The following is a 23,218-nucleotide window of genomic DNA, read 5'->3' as shown; positions in this document are numbered from 1 at the left end:
AGAAAGAAGTAGCATGAGTGAGTGTGTGTGAGAGCAATAGAGAGAGTGAGAGAGGTGCATAAGGGAGAATCAAACCCGAAGGTTGGGAACAGGAGTGGTAAGCTCTGTGACAGCTGCATGCACGTCGTAGTGGGTGACGGTCTGTCCGTCTGTCAGAACAGATATTTCTGTCTGTTTAGTGCTGCCTTACTGGCTGCCAGAGACACTCCTCATGTCATCGCTGGGTGCCTGCTGTCACTGGCTAAAAAGGAGAGAGGGAGTGGAGTGTGTGTGTGCGTGTGTGAGGATGGGAGAGTGACAGATAGGGAAACACGAGCAGCTGTCTTGAAAGCTCCTCCACTCCTGACAGTGTATCTCGAATCTGCTGATATCTCACCACCGTTTCAGTCAGGTGTTCGGTCACGTGACTTAAATTAAACACATCAGCACAACCCGTAGTTTATCTGTTGGGAGATGAGATTCTTAACTCTTTGTTACATCTTCTGTCATATATTATGCGTGTACTTCTCTTGTCTAAACGGAGCCGTGCACTCACCGCCATCATTTTAGATATAATGGAAACAAGTGAGCCGCCGGACACTGAAGTTAGTGAGTAGAGGTTTAAATACCAATATCAAAATTGCACCTACCTGTGCAATAATAATACAAACTACATTGATCATTTATATTTACACTTTTACATTCATGCACATTTCATTTTACATTTCTTATTTTTCCTGTGTATGTGTATGAATGAATATTTCATTTAGATGTATATCCACATATTGTGGTTAAAGTACATATATTTTTACCTGCATCTGATGTAGTTGTATTTCTTTACACTTATGTAATGTAACGTGATTCATAAAGTACATCTGGTTCGAATTAAAAGGGTGTATTACAGTACAAGTTTTAACGCAGCTGTATGTTATGCAAGTTTACATAATAGTTGTGTCAAGTTAAAAAAACGAGTAACATCCAAGCTGTAAGATACTGGAAGCTTCCTCTTTTTTTTTTTACATACGCACATGCACACACAAACGCATATGCACACGTGCACGCTAAGTATTGGCTGATAGTAGGCGACTAGGATTATCTCTTAAAAACTTGTAATGAAAAGACATGGTGGTAGGCGGATGAGACTGTCAGGTCTGTGTGGGAGGTAACATGAAATATTAAACAGAAATTGCATACTGTTTTTAAATTTCCTGGGTCAACTGGATGTCAGTGTGGGCAGAAGAGGGAGAGGCTTCTCACCTGCAGTCGCTGTTAATATGCTTCCCTATGTTGCAATTTGCTAGGCAATATGGCCTGTGAAGACATCAGCATGCATGATTTCAGTGTTCTCATTATTCTAACAGTCTCTTCATGTTCTTCTTTTTAAACACTGCCTTCTATTTTTTTACTAACATGGTGTGTGTTGTTTTTTTCTTTCTTTTTTTCTCCTTTTTTTGCCTCAAGTGTTCAGGCCATTGACTGTTTGATTACAATCATCTGTTGTTGGAGTGCCGTCGCCTGATTACAAACACATGTTTATGGCTAACTGAGATGGCCACGGAGTGAGGTAATGGAATATTAAAAACATTTAAGAGCGTTAGTGAAGCACCGGGCTGCACAGTGGTTATCTTGAAGGTTGAAGGTTTGCACCCGTCAGGCGTCCGGGGGGCTGTGAAGTGGGAAGTCTTCTCATGTCGGCTCAGGGTTGTCTGGATGTTGCAGGTTAGATGTTGATAGTGAGTGCAACCCTGAATGGGACAGGTGATTATTAAACCAGACGGATGATGGATAGATGGAGTGCAACTTAACCCCGTGATGCTCGGTGTAAATTCACTACCCTTACTTCTGAGATGACGGCCACCGTAAGGGCCACGCAGCCTGTATCAAGCTGTGTTTCTTGCCGTGGACTCTTTCCGCTGTTCATCCTCAAAGTGTAGACTATAATCTGAACCAAAACTGTCTCTGCTTGGAATGTTTTTAATTTGTTCCAAGAACTATTTCCTAAAGGTAGGATTATGTTATCTACAAACTCTCAACAGATTATAGATCAAATATTCAACAATAAGCCTTAAACACTCTGAATGTTGCAGTTAAAAACATTTTGTCGTAGTAGAATGTAGCCTTTCATTTCTTGAAACAATTTTCAAAATGCTCATTAAATTTCAGATTAAAACCTTCCCCTTTCACATCATTAGAACTTGTGTGTAATATTAGCCAACGTTGTGGGAACATTACCTGTTAGCTGGGTGAATAAATGATACTCGTATTACTTCAGGGACATTGTTGTCGCAGTGAGTTTAAGTTCACTCTGTTTCATCACAAAGACAAGGACTTAGAACGCTGGAAAGGTTGAGTCTTGTTGATTCAGTTATACATCCTTCCGTACTAAAATTGATGGGCAACCAAGCAGAGAGGATGTGAATTTTGGATGCAAATTGTGATTCTGGAGTACGACATGTACATACAAATAGCAGCAAGACTGTCAAAGTTAGTTGTTGCTGCCCTGACTACAACACCTGTCCAGGAAGTCCTAGGAGATTCTTCGGAGCAAAGCACGTCTAGATTACAGCTAATTACTGCCGTTGCGCATCATAGCTCATAATTATCGAGTTGGACAGACATCGGTTTCATTCTGAAATCCACACTGAAAAAGATGCCGTCCTCTTGAGAACTCTGGCTGTCGCTGATCTTTCCAGTTACCGTATCAACCTACAAAAAGGTTAAGACAGCCCCTCACATTTCAAGTTCCTCCAATATTTCAACTTTTCCTGACCTCTCCTGGACTTTTTCATGGAATCTCCCAACAAAACAACAGCACTGGTATGATTTAATGAACCTCGGAAACAGGGGTCACTTCATTCCCCAAATGTAATTCCCAGGCTGGAAAATCCCTGATTTTAGCATCGGTGGAGCTTCCACAGTGACGTTGCCTATAATTTTGTGGCAGCCATGGCAACATTAGTCCAACTTTAGATTCTGCCCTGTCAGTGTTGGCTTCCTCTGGCTCGTCCGGTACCCTGACAGCCCTGTAACCACACACCGGTGTTTATGTTCTTAAGGTTAACACGGTTATCTCTGTACGTAACCCGAGCCCTCAACCTCCATGGGCACTTGGCATACATGTGTGTGGTTGCGTGTGTGTGATCTCGCAGCTGCAGGACCTGTCTCTTCCCATGGCTCTCTCTCCAGAAAGAGCTGCAGGGACTTGCCAGTATTTTCATTCCCTCTGGAGGCATTTCCGCACACTAACAAAGCCCGGCCTGCGTGATGAAACAGAGAGGAAGCAGCTTTTGTGAAGGGAGCAGCCGATTTTGATTCGTGTGTATGTGTGCACTGCTGACCCTAGCTAACAGTTAGCTGTATGCAAATTTACTTTAGAGCTTGCAATTCAGGTTGCTCTAGGCTCTTGTTTGCTGACAAGCCTACTGCAGTACGAGGACAAGCCTTCTCTGTATCCCATTCACAAGACAAAGTTGCCTCCTGTTTGCCTCTAATTAACTGGTATAATACCTAGCTTGTTCGATTGGTTCGTTTTTTTTTATAGCGCTTGCTAACCACTGGCCTTTCATAGCCTACTTCCTCTGTTGCCAAAAGGAAATCGCAAGTCACAATTCTCCTGAGAGTCTGGCTCTGGGAAGGGATTGGATCGAACCAATAACCGTGCAAAACCACTCATTTTTCTTACTGTTCTGCAGAAACATAAAACTTCAGCTCCCTTAATCCTCCAGTCTTCGATTCATAAGTACAAATCATTTAGGTCCAAGACATTTATTCTTATTAATGGATAAATGTCAGTGTTTTTTTTTGGGGGGGGGGGATGCAGTGTCTGAGTATTAACTGCTCTCTATGCCTTTGGATACCCTTTGTTCAGCTGGTGGTTTCCAGAAATAACTCTGACGGTTTTGGCAAGAGCTGAGGTCGAAGCTCACACGAAACATCTTTTTTTTTCCTTTTTTTTTTTTTTTTGCTGTCTCACTTGAGGTCGGCTACTGAAAAGTAACTGCAACTGCACAGTCTGGCAGTACTACTGAGGTCCAGATTTTCTCTTGGTTGTCAACAGAGTCCACGTCCTGTGGGTTGACAGCCAGGGCCGAGTGACACACGCTCGTGCCCATAAACAGGGATTTGGCCCTCTGGAGAAAATAACCTTGATAATTACTGGGTGCACATAGACCTGCCCACACTGGGAGGGGGGAGGAGACGAGGATTGACTGAGAAGGAGAGAGAAACAAGAGAGAGAGAGACAGAGAGCTACATCCACTGGTGCATTCCTCCATGCTGAGTCATACTGGTGCTGAGTTTCCCCTCAGCGCACACAGATTTCCACAAGGCGCAGGGTGCAAAGGGCTACTGATGCAACTCTCTTTAGCTGTTCTGATGCTGACATTTAAAATTTAACAAGCCACACATTCACAGACTCCAACAGCAACCAAAAGGCAAGGTTTTAAGAGTTCACATAAGAGGACCGCTAGACAATTCTTATAAATAAGAAGGCTTACGGAGGAAAAAAAACTGACCTAATGCGCGCATAGATTGCAACTGCCTTTGGCCCTCAACACGTGGTGTCTGACTGAACTGGCATCACTTCAGCAGCAAGAGCTGAATGTCTGTGGTTGGCTGGCGGCCTGTCTTTTTGCCTGTCATTTAGCTGGTTAAAGAGAACTTGTTGAACCGCTGCACTGTGCCTGGCTACTACGGGGCCATTCATGCCCGTAACGGTCAAAACAGCCAAGTCCTGTCATCAGCACTGGCTTGCACATACCAATTTACTACTGGAAATGACAAGGGCATTTTTGCTGGGTAAGCACAGTTTCCCTCAAGCAACCCGTTTTGAAAGTTTGTATTACATTTCAGAGAACGAGACGCTCCTTTTAACCGAGACAAACAGCGTTCACATCTCAAATATGTTCTCTGTCTAGGCTGCATGTATGCCGCCTACATTGAGTATAAAGTGAAATTGACTGATCTGCTCCCCAAGGAGTCGTACAACAACAGCACCACGCAACAAAACAGCTCCTTTGTGCTGCCTGGAAATGCAGGAAATTTCACACAACGTGAAAATACACTTTTGTCACTGTAAGGTTTTATTATTTTTTTGTTTCCTGCCTGTCACTTGATCCTTGTGTCTTTTTTGGCTAATGGCAGCTCATCCTGTCACAGCTGACCTGCATCTTATTGAACCGTCGCCCTCTCGGTCCGGCTGTGACACACACAGTGAGGACATGCATGAGAGCCATGACTTCATCCCCGTTGCGTTCTCCCTCCTTTCTAGAACTCTTTGTAGCCTCAGTGTCTCTCAAGTTACCCCCTCGCGCTGCGTCTCCAGCCCTAACATCCTCCTGCTATGATTAGCGATCCTGTTTTTTTTCCCCAGCCAGTGTAATGTCTAGAGCCTCCTGTGTCCCTGGAAAGCAGCCTAATAAGCTCAGACACACACTGCTGTCTCTGCGCTCCATAGGCCTATTCTCCAGCGTCACCCAGCACACACTGAAGTAAACAAAGGCTGCCACACACACACTATCCGAGTCTGCTAATAGACCAGCATACCAGTCCACTGAGGACAGCATTGACGGTAGCTCACTAAAGTTGACCTTCCACGTGCCAATCACAACAAATCTGCTCCCTGATTTGAATATGGGGAGGAAAACAGTGTAAATTGAAAGCAGAAATCCCCCTGGTGTGAGACAAGATGAGCCTCTGAATAAATTATTTAGATGGCAGCCTCTTTCCTGCATGATTCTCGCCTTCTGCTACGTTTAATGGCATCTGTGATGACGCCCATTGGAGATTAATCCAGATGTAAGACGTTTCTCTGTGTGCGCACGTGTGAGTGTGTGTGTGCGCTTAGGTTTGTATGTGTTGTCTGTTTGTGTGTGTGTGTGTGTGTGTGTGTGTGTGTGTGTGTGTGTGTGGCCTGCTCACCTCTCCTCTCATGCATCCCGTTGTGTCGTGTGATGGGGAAACAAAAGCCTCAACAGGGGAATTTATTTCTTCTCGGGAGAGGGCTGTAAATAAACAACTAGTGAATCAATGGCTCCATTTGTTTTTCTCTGATAATTCTGCTGATGTCGTGAGGCAGTGTGACAGTGTTTTGCAAGCCGCCATCGCTCTCAGCAGCCATATTTCCTCCACTGCGAGAGTGAGAAAACATGCCACACCAGCCTCGTATTTCATTACCGGGGATCAGTAAATTACCGCTCGCCTTTTTATATAACTCACTGCAGCTCATTTAACGCCATGATGCCTTTGTATGAGTGATAGATATTGTACTTTAGAGCGAGTCAGTCAACTGAATACACACCGGCATTGAAGTGAATAAGAAAAGTCACAGCAGGTTGAATACGCTCAGTGATATTCTGCAGATATCTCCATAAAAATGACCTCACCATTATGAGACTTTGCTTGTTTACACAGAATTTAACGCTGGGGTAATGCTGCCATGGCTGCTGAATTATTATTGCATTTTCGAAGACCCACCATTTAATCCCTTTTACACAGACGTCCATTGAGCACCGTGACTACGAGAACATTCTGGTACAGCAACAGAGGAAAAGAACGTCTCAACCTTGTGAAAAGAAGCCCATTAAAGAGTATAGTTATTTTTTATTTTTTAATACTGAATCAAATTAGGTGAAAGGAGTTAGGATATCAGGCTTAAAAGAAGAAGTGAATGTATCTAAATTATGCAACTGAACTCGAAACAAAGCCTAAGCTAGGCAGACATTCAAATAAATGAATAAATAGATAATACTTTTTAAATCCTGAAAGAAATTCAGACTGTCAGCCGCTCCATCGCGCTCATGCCCTAAGATTAGGACATGAAAAAGGACAGCAATAAAATGAAAAAGCAGCAGGATAGGGAATGCAAATTACGCAGCAAATCAGAGTAAATCTATAAATAGACTTTATGAGCTAAAAAGAATAAAGAGACTAAAAAGTAACGCAGAAACTCATGCAGGTCACATTGGAAGTAAATATATTTCATCCATCTTAAAAAGAAATATTCATTCTCATTCATATGATGTCTTCCAAAAAAGTTATGGACAATTTTTCATTCATAATCCTTTGATTATGCAGCAACACGAGTGATCAGCAGTGCAAACCCATGAGGTGAAAACCCAAAGTGGAGAAGAAAAAAAAAAAGATGGACATTCCTTTTATTCTCAGTGGAAAAAACTGCAGTACTTTAATATAGTTGTGACAACGTTTGGTTAGGTTTTGGCACTAAAACCATTTGGTTGGGGTTTAAAATACAAATAATTAAAAGAAAAACATAAATAAATGACAAAAATGTCTGGAAACGTCTCGAGATCTTGCTAAAAACACCTGGTTTTAGTGGTCTTGTGGTTGGTTTCCTGGCAGGGCCACCCACGCCACTCACCAACTTGGAACACCTGAAGAAAAAAAAAAAAAAAAAGAGTGAGAAATTGGGAATATCCCAGAAAGAGAAGGGAGTGTGTCACAGTTCTGTCCCGCTGTTTATTTATATTATTTATGTATACACTAGCGAGACGTAAAAGCAGCACCATATTCCTCCGTGAAAAGCGCCACTGCACAAAAGAGACAAAAATAACAAATGTACTTAAGACACCGGTCACAATATTATTCTCAAACGTGTTTTGCCTTATAATAAGATATTTGTGAAATTGAATTGCTTCATCTTGGCATCAGCTATTGTTCATATCAGAAAAGATAAAGTCTCAGGTTGTTGCTTCATAAAATTCCAACAAACATACTTTCTCACTTACTCATACAGGCTTCTTGCCATGATGATGTTTGGTTTTGGATTCACTGGGCTATGTTTTGACATATCTGTGTCTTTAGTTCCAGAAGAGTAAGATTTAGTCTGTCATCCTCACAGCATCGCCAAGCTCAACCCCCTTCAGTTTTTGCTACGAATAAATACTTTTGGTGTGTGTGTGTGTGTGTGTGTGTGTGTGTGTTTTTCTTTTTTTCCGCTTCTACCTGGACGAACAGATGGATGGAATTTTCTATTATTTTCTTTTCACTGCCGGTTCTGTGTTGTGCAAAAATAATAATGAGGAGAGCAAAGGTTTCAGGAAATGTGAGGGCATTTACTTGTATTACTTGTGAATATTGGCGAGACCTGAATGATCCCAGGGTCTTCAGGAATAAAGGTAACCTCCCAGCATTCTGCAGGAGATGCCAAAATGATGCCACATAAGAGCTTCTAATGAGCGCTAGTTTACCATGCTTTCTTTGTGCTCAAGTGCCCTTCTCTGTATCCCGTATCCAAGTGTGAAATTACAATATCAGATCATATTTAGTTAATTAAACCCATACGACTAATTTAATTTGGCTCAAATATGGGGGGAAATGAATAAATCATGGAGGCGTATTTAGCTTGCTAGCGCTGGTGTTAACGGTAATTAAGTGTGGGGCAATGTGTAGCCTGTGAAGATATCTCCAGCCTTTTTCTTTCTGTACACACGTGGAGGAAAAAAAAAAAAGGCAAGCCACGTGTTTTTTTTTTTGTTGTTTTTTTTTGGAAGTAGTCTGCCAGAATATTAATGATAAAAATGGTTCAAACAAATTAAAGATGCAGTAAAAGAAGGCTACTCTGCGAGTGGTCGTCCCAGAAGGAGATCTGCACGTTTTAGTCAGAGAAGAAGAGCCAGAAGCGGAGTAGAAATATTCCTCCATGATTAGAGCCTGGAGAGTTAAAAGGCAGCTGCTCCTGCAACCAGATGGGCACACACTTGCAAAATGAAGACAAGAAATCAACTCGTATTTGTCATTTAAGTATTTTATGTTTCATATTTGGCAGGGATTAGAGATGCACATTCTCCCCAGCTCTGTCAGTCCTTGTTAAGTGTTTCCAATCTGTCAAACACACGACAGGGTGCTTTATTACATCTCGATAAATGATGCCACCTAAGTCTTGTTTTCCTATCACTAAAAAGCAGATTGTGTTTTGTCACACTCCCTGATGTGCATTCTGTTTTGTTTCATTTTAGACTCGGCCTGTGATTGATGAGGATTAAGCAACAGGGAGAAGAATTTTTTTTTTTTTTGGTCAAAACAGGAAAAAAAACGCAGGAACGTCCTCATCCACTGGTAAGCAATCCTGATTTTACACCACCTAAGTTCCCATCAGCTTCTTTTAGATCAGATTTTTATCAAACGCAGTGAAGACATCCGCAGGGTCCCACCAGCTGCTGTAGCAGGCAGGTGTTTCATCCTCGGACAGAAGGCGCTGGTGTTTATGTTATAATACTGTAACTGAATAGCAAGCCTTCGTAAGAGGGAACTGAACATCTTGTGATTCAGAAGAGCAAAGGACCACGGAGACATTCCATTTTGGGGAGGGAAAAACATCAACTCATTGTCCGTAAAGGCCACAGTTTGTCTGAACACCTTCAGACAACAAGGCTGGCTTCAATTTGTTTGAATGAACTCATATGCTTGCATGAGAGTCAACAATGAAGGCATGAATTAGTTTTCCTTCAAACCCCCCCCCCAAAAAAAAAACTTTTGAAGGACCAACGGCTGCTCTGGCTTCCAGCTCTCCCTTGAGTGTGATACCTGAACAGCCCGGTTAGCAGTTACCATAAATGACTATTGATCTATTAATATCAATAGTGCTACCAATCTCCAAGAGGAGGACAAACATTAATCCCATTATCCCCATCCTCCTATGATTTGTCTGCAGATCAGGCCTCCCATTTGAAGCATGAATAGTGTGTTCAATTAGCCTTGGAACAGCATGAATATTATTGCCTTGGACAGCAAGAGACGCTCCGTCAGTCCTCCCTGGAAGCCTCTTTGACTGACATGATGGATAATGTAATAGGGGTGGGATGAGGATGAGAAGAAAGATCAGACTAAAGGATGAGAGCCCCTTGCCCCTGTGCTTTTGTTTGTACAAAAAAAAAAAGTCGACAGTATGTGAAACTGCATCAAAACGCTGGAAGGTGAATAATTTTTTGGTGGCATCTGCACATTCTGCAATATGCTAATGAGCAAAGCTGCAAAAGCCAGATTGCCAGGAGAGAGAAGGGGAGAAGGAAAGAGAGGGAGAGAAAAAAAGAGGGAGGGAGCAGAGTGGAAAAAAGAGAGAGAAACAGACGGAGGCTGGTGTAAATTATGGATGCAACCTGCGATTTCCAAGAGGAAAAGAAAGGCACAGAGAAACCTCAAGTCATGCATATCAGATTACGCATTTACCACATTTTCTTATCATGGTCCATGAGCAAACTCATATACAATCTGGTCTGTGTTTGTGCATGTTTGTGTGAGAGTGTGTGTGTGTGTGTGTGTGTGTGTGTGTGTGTGTGTGTGTGTGTGTGTGTGTGTGTGTGTGTGTGTGTGTGTTGGAGGAAACACTTCACCCATGTCAAGCTGTATGGAGCTGTGCTATCAAGCATCCTCTGAAGTCGATATGACGTGCGTCTAAAGCTGTGTTGACTTTAACTCCACTGTTGGGCTGTGTTGCATTTAGAGATGCGGCGATTCACATTTTCGCAATACGCATCTGCCAATACGGATACTGACTCTGATACCGCAGCATTTTTGTCCTTTGAATATTAACATCATGATTGTTGTGTTGTTGTTCATAGTTACATCATTTATCAGTTATCCACACAGCGCCTTCATGCGCAGCATTAAAGAGAAAGAAAATACACAAAGCTCATTAAATTGAGGCTACGCGGCACCATCATTCAAGTACCCGATCTGTGTTTAACGGCAGTATCATCAAATATTACATGATTATTGATTACATGATTGTTTTGTAGTTATTCAAGCACTGAGAGCTATTGTATACTCCGGTGTGTGGATCTTCTTCTTTTTTTTAACTATATGTATTTCCATCCATTGTAATAGGTTAAATGTACTAACAGCAACTCTCTTCAACTCAATATCGTCTGTATCGGCACTAGATTCCAATACGGCGCTGATTGTGTGTGCCTGCAGCCGCGTGACTGTTCATTTTAGCAGTGAGCACGGTCACACTGGCATTTCCTGTCTCCTGGAATCTTCTCTTGTTACTTAACCTGACAGAAATACCTCTGCAGATCCACAGGATGCCAAGCTGCTTGTTGTTCTTCATTCAAATATTTGATTTATTATGTATTTCACCCGCTTGAGCCATTCCATGTTCAGTAAAAATTAGTGTTCATGCTCCACAACCAGATTCCAGCTCTTGTGTGCCAGTCCCCTAACAGCCCGTGTGAATAATGGATCCATTCTTGAGTCATGTCTGTGACTGGGGTCTGTGCAGTGGTGTGGTTTCCCCACCAGAGGTAGAGGTGGAGGAGGCGGGAGGGGCTGCTGGTCTGGAAATAGCTCTCCCTGGGCTGGGAGCACCTTAGGTGGGCCTCCGTGTCAGCCTCACCTTCCTTTAACAGGCTCGCACGACAAAAGCACAGCTTGGCCACAGAACCTGGTGCTTATTATGCACCTATTTCCAGTTAGGTTGAAAGGAAATGGGGTTTAACTTGTCTCCATTCAGCTGCGCTGCCTGACTGATCTTCTCAAATACGCCTGGAGAGTTAGAAAAGAGCTGCGTTTTCTAAGAATTGGACAGGAGCCATGTTGCACTTAAAGCGAGATGTGTTCAAGCCGGGAACAGAAACTATGAAGCTGCCCTGGATCTTGCCTGCATGTAAATGTGTGTTAATGTGTAAAGTAGGTCATTTATTTGGAGCAGGGACAGCCATAGTGTGGCTTTCTGGAGCGGTGTCAGAGCAGGGAATCATTTCATAAGCAAACATATCACTCGATTTGGTGATCTGTGCAAAGGATTTACATTTCAGATATTTTGTTAATATGTCGGGTCTAAAACCTAAATATACCAGAGGGGTGGATGGACGGGAGGGGGCGGCGGCTGTTGAAGGTGAAAACGTCCAGGGTCAGTCCAGAGACAGCATCAGTAACCACAAGCAGAGATAGCAGCCCAAAAATCAGACTAAATCAGATTACCAAACAAACAGCTAAGAGGATTAATTCTGATCCCTCTCTCTCTCTCTTTTTTTTCTCCATCAGATGGACATTAAATCTGCAATCTATAAAATCCCTTCAAAATGATTTTCTATTTGACTTTACAGCCCTCATTTTCTGGTCACATATTTGGAGTGGGTCTCTTTGTGCTCCCGGTGAACTCTGGCCTTTTGTTCCGCCCTGAGGCCTGTAGAAATTGCTTTACTAAACAGGGTATCATATCGGCCTGTAAAAATATCTTCACGGGGTACACAAGCCTGACCTCTGATCAGATGCTGGGCTGCTGGCTGTTAAGCTCCATAATGTTATAATTACGTTTTCCACTCGGTGGTGTCAGGAATAAAAGCTGAGGGATGCCGGTGGCTCTTGCTGTCATTTTTAACAAGCAGACCTAATTAATAGAAATCAGAATATATGACGGGGAATAATTACACCCTAGCTTTCAGAATTAATTTTAAGGGATAGGTTAGGTTTCAGGTAATCAATGAAAGCACAGTATGTTCTCGACTGTAGATTAATTTGGTTAATATTTCATGAAGGCAGAGGGCATTTGAGGATTATTTGTTCTCAGGCACGGTTGAACTGTTGCTCAAACGTCCGCAGTTCTCCGGCACAAAAGCCCAGACGAGGCTGCTAAAAGTGTTTGTCTGTGATAGCGTTGTTTGTGAAATGGGAGCCGTTCAGATGCTCCTTTCTCCCCCCTTTTTGCTGTGGTCTGATTCAAAGGTTGGTGCTCTGCATCGTATCGCTCTCCTGAGTGCTGATAACTGCCAACAGATTTGTATTAATATCCTCACTGGTCCTCTTTGATATCAGCTGATTCATTCTGGATCTCTGCTTGGCTACACACCTCTGCTAAGTACGATATCGCTCTCGACAGTTTAACAGAGTGACAATCTCACTTTCAATCCCGCCTCCTCTCTTATAGAGACGTTTATTGTAATCAGCGCAATCAGGTCGAGACCGGCAGCTGAAACACAGCAGATCCAGAGTCAGCCTTCTTGTGTCAGTCGAGTTATTTACGATCGCTGACAGCATAATAGCTCTGAGTGTCTCGTGTCACCAAGGTGAGATATGTGACTCTGGGTGGGTGTAGTAATGCTGCACACAAGTGTGAAAGTAAGTGATTCTGAAATGGATGTGTGTGATTGGCAGAGTGAGTTAGCTATTATAGGGTGTTTTTATAGAGCTGCACAAAAAAATGCACATCTCCAAAAAAAAAACCTCTTCGTTATCGGCAACAGGAAAGCTTCCTGGGCATTGGGACAACTTGAGTGTGTGTGTGTGTGTGTGTGTGTGTGTGTGTGTGTGTGTGTGTGTGTGTGTGTGTGCGCACGCACGCGTTTGCACCTAATTTAGTCAAGGCTCATTCCAAGATTTGGTTAACGAAGTTGGCTCACCCTATCACATTGCTACAGTTGCTTTAGCCTCTGTTTCGTTTAGTGGCACCCACACTCTTGTCCTCTTGCCATAAAAACACACACACACGCATACTTTTTCTACACTGCTAAAGACACTGACATACACCACTGAATGAGAGCAATGAAGTTAGAAAGAGTGAGAAAGAAGGAAAAAATGAGAAAGTACCAATTAAGCTCCTCAGACGTTTCTGCCAACAGACATCAGGAGGTTGGAGGCAGCAAGTGTTTGTGTGCATGTTTGTGTTGGATGAGGGGGAGGGGTGTGTGTGACTGGGGCAGTGGTCTCTAACTTTTGTGATTTTTGGGATTAAAAAAAGTTACATGGAAGCTTGTTCCGAAAGCACAAAGTATTTTTCCCCCCCTAACTTGTATGAGATTGATGAAAGATTAATTTGTAGATTACGTCTAATTATTTTTGTCATTTCTATTGTGGAAAAGTCCACACAAGTCCCTAGAGTCCTATTTGTTGTTGTTTATTTTGCCTCACCAAAAAAACTTGCTGATATTTAATTGTTTAATGAATGAAAACATTAATTGGTTATCAAAATGATAGTCCATTTCCGAACCTGTTATTGATTTTCATGCAGCTCCGACTTTCGTGTCTGTAACTAATAGCTAATCCTTAATCAAACCACTTTAGAGGCAGAGAAACCCTGGCTGTGCTGCCAAATGAAGCCACATCCTCTGTTCTGTGTTCATGCTGTGAAACAAAAGGCTAGTTTGGCCAAATCAGGACTGACATCATTGGCAACAGCTGCGGGCTGCATGTACTGTGTGTCCTAGCTTGTGTGTGTCTTTGTATGTTTACGTCGGTGTGCGTGTACGTGTGCGTGCGTGTGTGTGTGTGTGTGTGTGCGTGTGTGTGTGTTGCTGTCTGTCAAGATGAGGTGACCTGATTGCTCAGCTGAGCAGTGAGGGAGGACCCAGCCTAGTGTTGTCGGAGTAGCACCATTACAAAAAAACCCCCACAAGAGATGGACTACTGTGCTCCCAGGCTGGCAGCCCCTCCCACACAGAGCCCCCTAATATTTTGTGGATGTGCCATGCTCAACCCCCTCGCCACTCACATACACACACGCACGCACACACACACACACACACACACACACACACACACACACACACGCACGCGCACACACACACACACACATACACACACACACGCACACTCCTGACCATGCCAAAGCAGATTTGGAGATGAAAAATGATCCACCGCTGGTTGTACACTGCTGCATCAGCTCCTAGCTATAATATGGTGGGTCAGGCCAAATCCTGTTTAAAGAGCCTTTATCCTTATTGCTGTAAAGATAACTCTCATTTGAATCCTCTTCTCTCCTCTCCTCTCCTCTCCTCTCCTCTTCTCACCACCTCTCCTCATCTCCCCTCTTCCTCTCCTCTCATCTCCTCCTCCTCCTCCATTTAAATGGAATGCAGCATTTTGATTGGATTCTGTCAGTAATTTGTTTCACGTGTGCGTTTTAGCATTTTATTCAAGATAAAATATCCAAACAAACCTTTACAGTGTGACGTAGGAGTGTTTTACACCAGCAGCTACAGGACCTGACAGTCTGTAAAACCTGCAATGAAAACCTGCCTTAAGGAGCTGTTAACCCACTTAAATGAATTTAATTTGTTTAGGTTTCAGTGGAGAGTTTTGCTGTTACATGATGGCCTAAATGCTGCTTTCTAAGAATACAGTTTGGAGCAGGTTCTCTAAATTAGGTTCAGGGAACCCTGCGGGTCTTTCTGGGTCGCGGACCTCAGTAAAATGCTTTAAATGCCATCTTCAAGCACGGGTGGATGGATTGATTTTCATTATTAGACGGGTAGTTTGTTGGGGGGTTTTTGTGGCAATTTTTTCCTGGTCATTATCTTGTAATTTCTTAACAGACCTCTTCTAACTTACTGTGTTTATTCTTTGTTTTTGAGAGAACTCAAATTAATCTGATGCCAAAAGATTGATCTGCAAATTAGTGCAAAAAAAAACCAACAAAAAAAAAACCACACTTAAAACTTGTCAACTGGTCGGATCAGCGATGCTGCATCGAATTTAAGAAAGCACATTTTAATTATTTAAAGGGTATTTTAAAAGGGTCCGTATTCAGTTGTGTAAACTGCAACAGAGTGCATTCAAGTTCAAATAAAAATTTCAACAGGTGCAGATAAAGAGATAAATTGAGAGAGATTTGCACTCCGTTTCAGATGCTTCCAGTGAGAGTTTCATGAGAAGTTTTGATCAAAGGAAAATACCTGATGAAGACCTACTGTTGTACACTTCATAGAACTTATTCAGAAGCATCTTAAACGGTGTGTCTCTGCCTTTCTCTTCCCCCTACTGAGTGAAATGGGTGTCTGCAGCAGATTATCAACTAGGGGGTCCAGAACATGGCTTACAAGCATTAAATCATAATAAAAGCCTCAGTTTATAGACATAAAGTAACAGCAGAGACAACATTGAATTTTTTTCCGCTCGAGTTTAAAAAAAAAAAAGAAGAAGAAGAAGATATATAATAGTACTGGGTATTTGTATTGGTTTAGAGAGCAAGTAAACACTAGTTTGTTATTGCCAGTAAAAGGTGGGTGGCCTCAAATTTCACCCTCACCAGCACGAGCTCAAAGGTGCCTTCTCAACACATACACTCATGCACAAACAGAAATGGCCCCCGACCGCATGGGGCCTCACCCCAGAAGCCCTGTGGCGGGCTGTGTGTGTGTGTGTGTGTGTGTGTGTGTGTGTGTGTGTGTGTGTGTGTGTGTGAGGCCTAATAACCTTACCAGCACCATCCCACCCCTGCTGTTCTTTCTTATTACTCCCCATACCTTTTCTGTTTTGTTCAAGGAAGGGAAAAGAGATAGGATGGATTTCAAGCAGCAGGCTAGAAAAAGAGAGCTGCAGGCGGAGGTGAGCGAGGGTGAGGAAGGTTGGGGAAAGTGATGGGGAAACAGAGAGGGCGTAAGGTGGGAGGTGGGGTTGGTGGGTGAGCGGCAGTATTGACGTAGTTCAGATAAGTGAAGGATTAGAGGATCCACAATGAGCCCGGAGCTGCTGCTGGCCTGTTCACTGCCTGTGGTGAAGTGGCTCCTCGTAATGAACTGAAGAGGAAAGAACATGCTTACATACATACACACACACACACACTTTTTGTACACTGCAAAAGACACACACACACACACACACACACAGATCTTTATAATGTAGATACGTTCAGCTAATGAATGTGTGTGCTGTTGGCCTTCAGCTAATTTGCCCATCCATCTTCCTCTTCTTCCTCAAGGGTGACTACATTAGACTCCTATTATTACTCTTCTGTTGCTCTCCCCGATAAATAACTTGCGTAATCTATAATATTTTTATTAGTGTCGACAAAACCCAAGAAAAGCAACAATGAATGGCTCACTGTCTTACTGTCACACTCAAACACATCAGCGAGCCTCACTGGGTGTCACATTCCTTCATTCCTTCATTAGAATGAGTAGAAATCTGAGGCTGAAAATAGTCCCTGACACTTAAAACTACAGTTCCCACGAGCTCCATGAAAATTAGTTCACTGTGTAAATTAACCAGTGTGTTTAGAGAGTTTGCGCGATCCCTTTTCATTATGGATGCGCGAAATTGGATGTTTTGCTGATATCCGTAGGCCAATATTTTTCCACCAGATTATTTGGAAGACAGCCAATATTTATAGATGGCGATATCATCTGTATAAAAGTAAGTTCATATGATACTTAATTACAGGAAAGGGCTTGAAAACATTGCAAATGTTAAAAATAGGTTTGTTTACTTCCAAAACAGAAAAAGCCCATGAATTATATATTTCCTGCATTGTTTTCTAATCATGATCACGAGATGACACTCCAACTTCAACATTTTCACATCAACACATAAACATAAGCCACCGCCATCTGTGAACGCCTTTTTATTCGCAGATAGTAGTACAAATAAAAAAGTCTAATATCAGCTGATACATCAGTTGAGTTGAGCAGAAAAGTGAAGCATCAAGAGACGGATGATCACATCGCTTGATCACATTTTTTTTAAAGAGTTAAAAGAAGAATTTTTTATCCTTAATTAGAAAAAAAAAATTGTTACACTCGTCAGTGCATCGGTGTTGGCAGGTTGTCTTAAGACAATCAGACTTATGACGAACTTGACAAAATAAAATTCAGTCCAAACTTAAAAAGCCACGTTCGAGATCTTGGGAGTATTTGATTAAAGAAGTATAAGAACTACAAGGGTATTCTCAAAAACCTCTGCCAAATTCAATGCAGAGAGAAACGCTGTTTGTTACTATGTTAAACAGATCAATCCTAAAATGTATTGGGGTCGTCTTTGGCCACCTTCCTCACCAAGTTCCATCCCTAAGCTTGAAACAGATCCGCCTTGCTCCTTATCTGTCTTTCTCTCCTTTCTCCTCTTTCTTCCTGTCTGTGTCCGTCCTTTAACAAAGACTTGACACGTCGACTATAGAAACACAAGCAATAGTTACTGTGTTTCTTTTGTGAATCTAGACAAACACACACGCTCACCGTAGCAGATACAATAGAGTCGTATCCGCTGCTCGTGTTAAGGAATGAAGAGCTTGTGTGTGTGAGGATAATGACACGCAAGTCTCGCCCGGTGTGTTTTGTTCGACATTGAAATCACCTTAATGTCTTTTGAATTGTTTTGTCACAGTTGTGTGTGTTGTGCGTATGCTTCCGTATCTATATGTGTGTGTGTGTGTGTGTGTGTGTGTGTGTGTGTGTGTGTGTGCGCGCGTGTGTGTAAAAGACCATTTGCAGTAATGTTTCAGGTGTATGTCTGGTGTTGAGTGGAAAGCAAAAGGTTCAGGTTTCAGCCAGGGTCACCTGCTCTGCTCCAGGGGGTCTTTGAGGTCAAAGTTTACACTATTGTGGTATGGTGAAGGAGTGACAAGTTAGGCAAAGCTAGCCCCTCCACCCCCCCCCCCCCCACCACACACACAGACACACACAGACAGGGAAAATTATTTGTCATCTGAAAATCTGCAGAGATAAAATTACACTACATTTTAATACATTACTTCTTACATTATTAATTGTTTTCCCTGAAACACATAAAGTTTCCCAGATCCCTCTTTGTCACGCCAAGCTGTTTTTCAAGTTTTTCCTCTCAGTTTAACTCTCTTGCTAAGTTACCAGCACATATACATGCTCTACATGCTCTACATGCCACCGCATGCCGAGTCTTCAGAGCAACTCACTGTAACATGACTGTTTTCTCAGAAGACTATAAGTTAGAGGAAAGACTTAACAATCTTACATGTCAGTGTTTCAGAAACAGAAATCAGCAGTGACACTGAAGTTACGTAACGCGCGTCATTTGTCTTTTTCTTTCTGTCTTTGACTCCCTTTTGCTTTCTTCCATCTGACCCCCCCCCCCCCGCCTCCTCCTCTTTCTCTTTCCTTCTCTACCTCTCTTCTACAGGAACTGGCCAATTTCCTGAGCCTGTTTTCCATTTTGTTTCCCACTGCATGTATCTCTTACATGTGTATGTTCCTGGGTTCCTCTGTGTGTTCGTCATCGTCTGCATCCGACTGGCTCGCAGCTAAAAGCTTTAAATTGCCAAAGTGGTTCAGCTGCAAGCGGGCGAGCTGGTTTGATCAGGACCTATATCAGTATGTGATTTTGGGTGTTGTGTAATGAACTGTAATGCTGTTTTATCTCCAGTGGCAGATGAATTAGTAACGGCCATAGGAACACATTGCATTTGGTAAGCAGCTTATTATATTTGATCGGTCATTGTACTGTAAGAAACAAGGAAATGCTAGGAGATGGAAGCTATTTTCAATGACGCTCTGATCAACTGAACCATAGATTAACTATTTCTGCCGCCACCCACTTTTAGCTCTGTTCCCAAACTTTGTGTGTACCTTTTGATAGCAGCTACATGTCCAGTATTTGCTGTGGTTTACAAAGAATTACAACTTTTGCAACAGAAGATAGTTGTTGAAGATTGCACATTGAGGTATTTCACAAAAAAATTGTTAGTCAAGGGAAACACAGCTACCCTGCGACGGACTGGGGCCCTGTCCAGGGTGCACCCCGCCTCTTGCCCAATGTCAGCTGGGATAGGCTGACATTGGGCAAGAGGCCAGCTCACTACCTCCTCCTGAGGTCTTTGCGATATTATAAGATTACAGACCGGCGCTAGCTTGTTAAAGGTTACACATTGTCCCTTTAAGTGTGAGCAGACCCAATGAAAACACCTAGAAAGAGGTTTGAAGTAAGAATCATTAATATGTTTTTGCAAGAAGCCTTTTGACACTGACAATTTAGTTTCCTGGAAGTTTTAAAGCGCACAATTACATGACATTTTCAGCAAAGCACTTGTTAAAAGTAACAAAAATTCAACCCCAATAAGCGATTTACACTATTTGTACCTCATTAAATGCAATCATGAGATGAACTTGTCAGTTTCCTCTGATGACCACTGGGCCAGCCTTGGCAGTCTGTATTTGATCAAAGCTGGCTGGTGTTTCACTCTGGCTCCATACCAGACCAACAAACACAAAAGGTTCACAAATGTTTTTCCTATTCCGATTGCAGCAATTACTATTCGGCATAAACTCCATTTAGTATCCACTGACTGAGAGTGTGCATATCTGTGTGAGAGTGCGTGTGTGCGTGCGTGCGTGCGTGCGCGCGCGCGCGCGTGCGCGTGTGTGTGTGTGTGTGTGTGTGTGTGCGCGTGTGTGTGTGTGGCCGGTGCTGCCTCAGTTGATGAGGGAGATCCTCATTGCCCCAGGCACAGTGGCTCATGAAAATCAATGTTTGATTTGCTGGCTACTTGATAAAGGATTGAATGCTGAAACATGCCCCCACCTTCGCCTGCCCTTCTCACACTAAAGAAATTACCTTATTGAGTCCATTTGTGCATTTTGTTTTCAGCCTTACAAAGTGGTTGCATTTGCCTCTGATCATGTGTGTGTGTGTGTGTGTGTGTGTGTGTGTGTCGGCAGGTAACAAGCTTGCTTTGATTACCTGACAGGGCTAGCTTGTTGGTGTGTGTGTGTGAGTGTGGGTGTGTTGTGTCCAGAGTGGTGTATAACCCCCTCTACTTCTCCCTGCTCTCAGTGTGTATGTATCGACCAGACTTTGGAATGGAGAAACGTCCAGCCGGCACACAAAATCAATTGCTGCTGTTTTCTCTCCTCCAACGGCCTCCTGTTATCTGCAATGAATACAAAGCACATATTGTAGCACGCAGGACACACACTCATACACCTCATCTTTATGTCTGCTCCCATTTTTTATTACCGTAGAGGGTCACATACAGACTCGCCGGAGATTGAGCTAAATTACAAGTCAGTTACATGTAATTGGAAGAAATATGGCTCTCAGCATGTGTTTTTCCCTTTCGAAGTCCTCTTGCCGCCCTAACAAGACTTGAGGGAGACCTACACGGCTACAGCTTGCATCGCTCTGCAACGTTTATTATTTCTTCTACTGTATACACTACTTGTGTGCCAGCAAATCAAACAAGAGCGCCAAGAGTGAATAAAACATCATCCGTCATCCCTTTGTGTTGAGTAGCATTAGCAAAGTGGCCAACAAGTGTTTATTCAGTCAGTCTATTTTATTTCAAGCACAGGGATAAGATCAAGCCTATTTTCACCATTATGCAAGTCTGTCTCTCTCTACATCTGTCTTTCACTGTCCTAAACTTTTCATTTTCTGTCTATCTGATAGGGATTATGTGGCGTGAGGGAGGAGGGGGACGATTAGCGGCGGCCATCCAGCGGCTCCGTCTGTCTCCTGTCAGAAAATAGAATTCATTTGTCTGATCCAGATGCTTATGCTCAGCTCTCTGTTTGTGTATGTGTGTGTGTGTGTGTGTGTGTGTGTGTGTGTGTGTGTGTGTGTGTGTGTGTGTGTGTGTGTGTGTGTGTGTGTGTGTGTGTGTGTGTGGTTGCTCAGTCAGAGGGGAGGATTGGGCCACCGGGTGGGGGTAGCAGTGTTGGAGGAGCTGGTGGTGGTGGGTGGGTGGGGGGATAACTCACATCCGTTAGGCAGCTTTTGTACTCACATCAAAGAGAATGGCCATCATTAGCCCGCCTGACGGTATAGAAAGAAATGTGTCCAAGTCATACATCCACCGTTTATGTTCTTACTAGAAAACAGCGAGAACTGCTTCACGTGTTCATTCTTAAAATCTAAAAAAAATTTTGTCTTACTACTAGTTGACCAGAAGGCTACTTGTCTCAATTCAAAGCAAAACAAATAAAAAAAAACTCTCTTCTAATATATTCAATACCAAAAGATGACCTTGAAGCGCTCTCATGTTAATACTCTTTATGTACTCATCTCTCGCTGTATGCTGGCTGCGTGTGTGTATTTTTATCAAGGCCAGTGCCACATCATATGTATCTCTTTCATGAGAGCCAATAAGCCGCTGCTCCAGGTATATTTGCACTATTATCCATTTTTTTCTGCAGTTTTTTAAAAAATGAAACAATCGTCCGTATTTATGATACTTTTCTCTGCATTAATCCCTGTTAAATGTCAAGAGTTTTTATCCCCTCTCCTTTTGCACATAGCTGTGCATACGCAGGTTCCTAAACTTGCTAATAGAAGCCAATTGACTTCTTTTCCGTAGCAAACAGGCAAGGACCTTTTTTTTTTTTTTTTCCTGGTTCTGCACATTCAGTGTCACAAACTGTATTTGTGGCCGAGAATTCCATTTACTCCATTGTTGATGAGTGGAGCAGTGACCACTTGTTCAGTGTGGGTGGTGACAAATGACTGCGTTCACTCAGGTTTTGTGTTCACATCAGTGCCGAATTCGACGGAACTGATAAATACCTGTGTTTACTGCAGTTTGACCCGGAAGTGAATGCGCATTATAAACTGTTGCAGACAAAAGCCAAATGTTAGCGAGGTTTTTTTTTGTTTTTTGTTTTTTTCAGCCAGTGACAAAGAAGCTTTTGGCGTTTTGTATTAAACTGTGACTGACACGTGACGTGTTGGAGTGAAGACAGAGAGAAAGAGAGCGAGAGAGAGAGTGAAAGAGAGCGAGAGAGAGAGAGAGACTGGGGTTGTGTTAACAGGCTTTGTCAGATGTACCAGAGGGGGAGCAGGGTCCTCTCTGTGCTGGCTTCTCCATACATCCAGGATGTAGCGGAGGGTTGATGGATAGTCCCTGACTCATGGAGGGCTTCAGAGCAGGATGCTGGAGGAGGTCTGCGAGGTCCCTGAAGGAAGTACTGTTGGAGAGAGAAAAGCAAAAAAGACCTGCCATTAATCAAATCCCCTCCACCTGCCACCTCTCCTCTCTGCCTCCCGTCCTCTCTTTATCCATCCTGCCACCCGTCTTTTCATCCTCCCCCCTTCTTCTTCCAACCATTTTTTTGTTCCAAGCCCGAGTGCTTCTTTGTCCTCCATTGTGACTGTCCCTTTTCACCGCCTTTGGGCTGCAGTGTACTCACTCCCAAACATCACTTTGGGAGGTGTTTAATGCTATTACGAGGTGACAGCCCAGGCACTATGCCCTCCAACAAGGAGAGATGGACTCGTGCCGGGGCTAAACACGACTTAGTTTTCTTAATTCACTTAAACTCGTGTGCTTCTGCTCGCAGCAACCAGCTTCTTAATTTCCTGGTCAGCACAGCCTTCTAATGCCTGTCTGAGACTGCTGTAATGCGACGGGTTGCTCTTTTTGTACTTCGAGGTCAGTAAGAACATTACGGGGTGCTTTAACAGGTCAGAAGTCTTGGCTGGAGTTAGCGCTCGTTTTATTTGCTAACTGTACTTTCCCGCAGCGTCTGGCTAAGGACAGCTTACCCGCAGTGCATTGTGGGTAGCTACGGTGTGGATCAAGGTTCTGTGTGTGTAGGTGCGT

The 23,218-nt window shown here is 43.1% G+C and overlaps 1 protein-coding gene across 4 annotated transcripts in view; it reads left to right on the top strand.

Moving 5' to 3' along the window:
- zmiz1a (zinc finger, MIZ-type containing 1a) overlaps positions 1–23,218 on the top strand; it is a 111,516-nt gene that overhangs the window by 37,437 nt on the left and 50,861 nt on the right. For all 4 annotated transcript variants that reach the window (XM_086180274.1, XM_086180276.1, XM_086180273.1 and 1 more), the window contains exon 3: positions 8,955–9,054. The gene's annotated coding sequence lies outside the window, so the exon portion shown is untranslated. The remainder of the gene's footprint in view (positions 1–8,954; positions 9,055–23,218) is intronic.

Source organism: Aulostomus chinensis, chromosome 16, assembly GCF_037954235.1.
Source record: "Aulostomus chinensis isolate RoL2024-O1b breed Wild chromosome 16, RoL_Achi_v1.0, whole genome shotgun sequence".
Lineage (NCBI taxonomy): Eukaryota > Metazoa > Chordata > Actinopteri > Syngnathiformes > Aulostomidae > Aulostomus > Aulostomus chinensis.
Note: the sequence above shows the minus strand (reverse complement) of the source record. Positions and strands in the feature narration are given on the sequence as shown.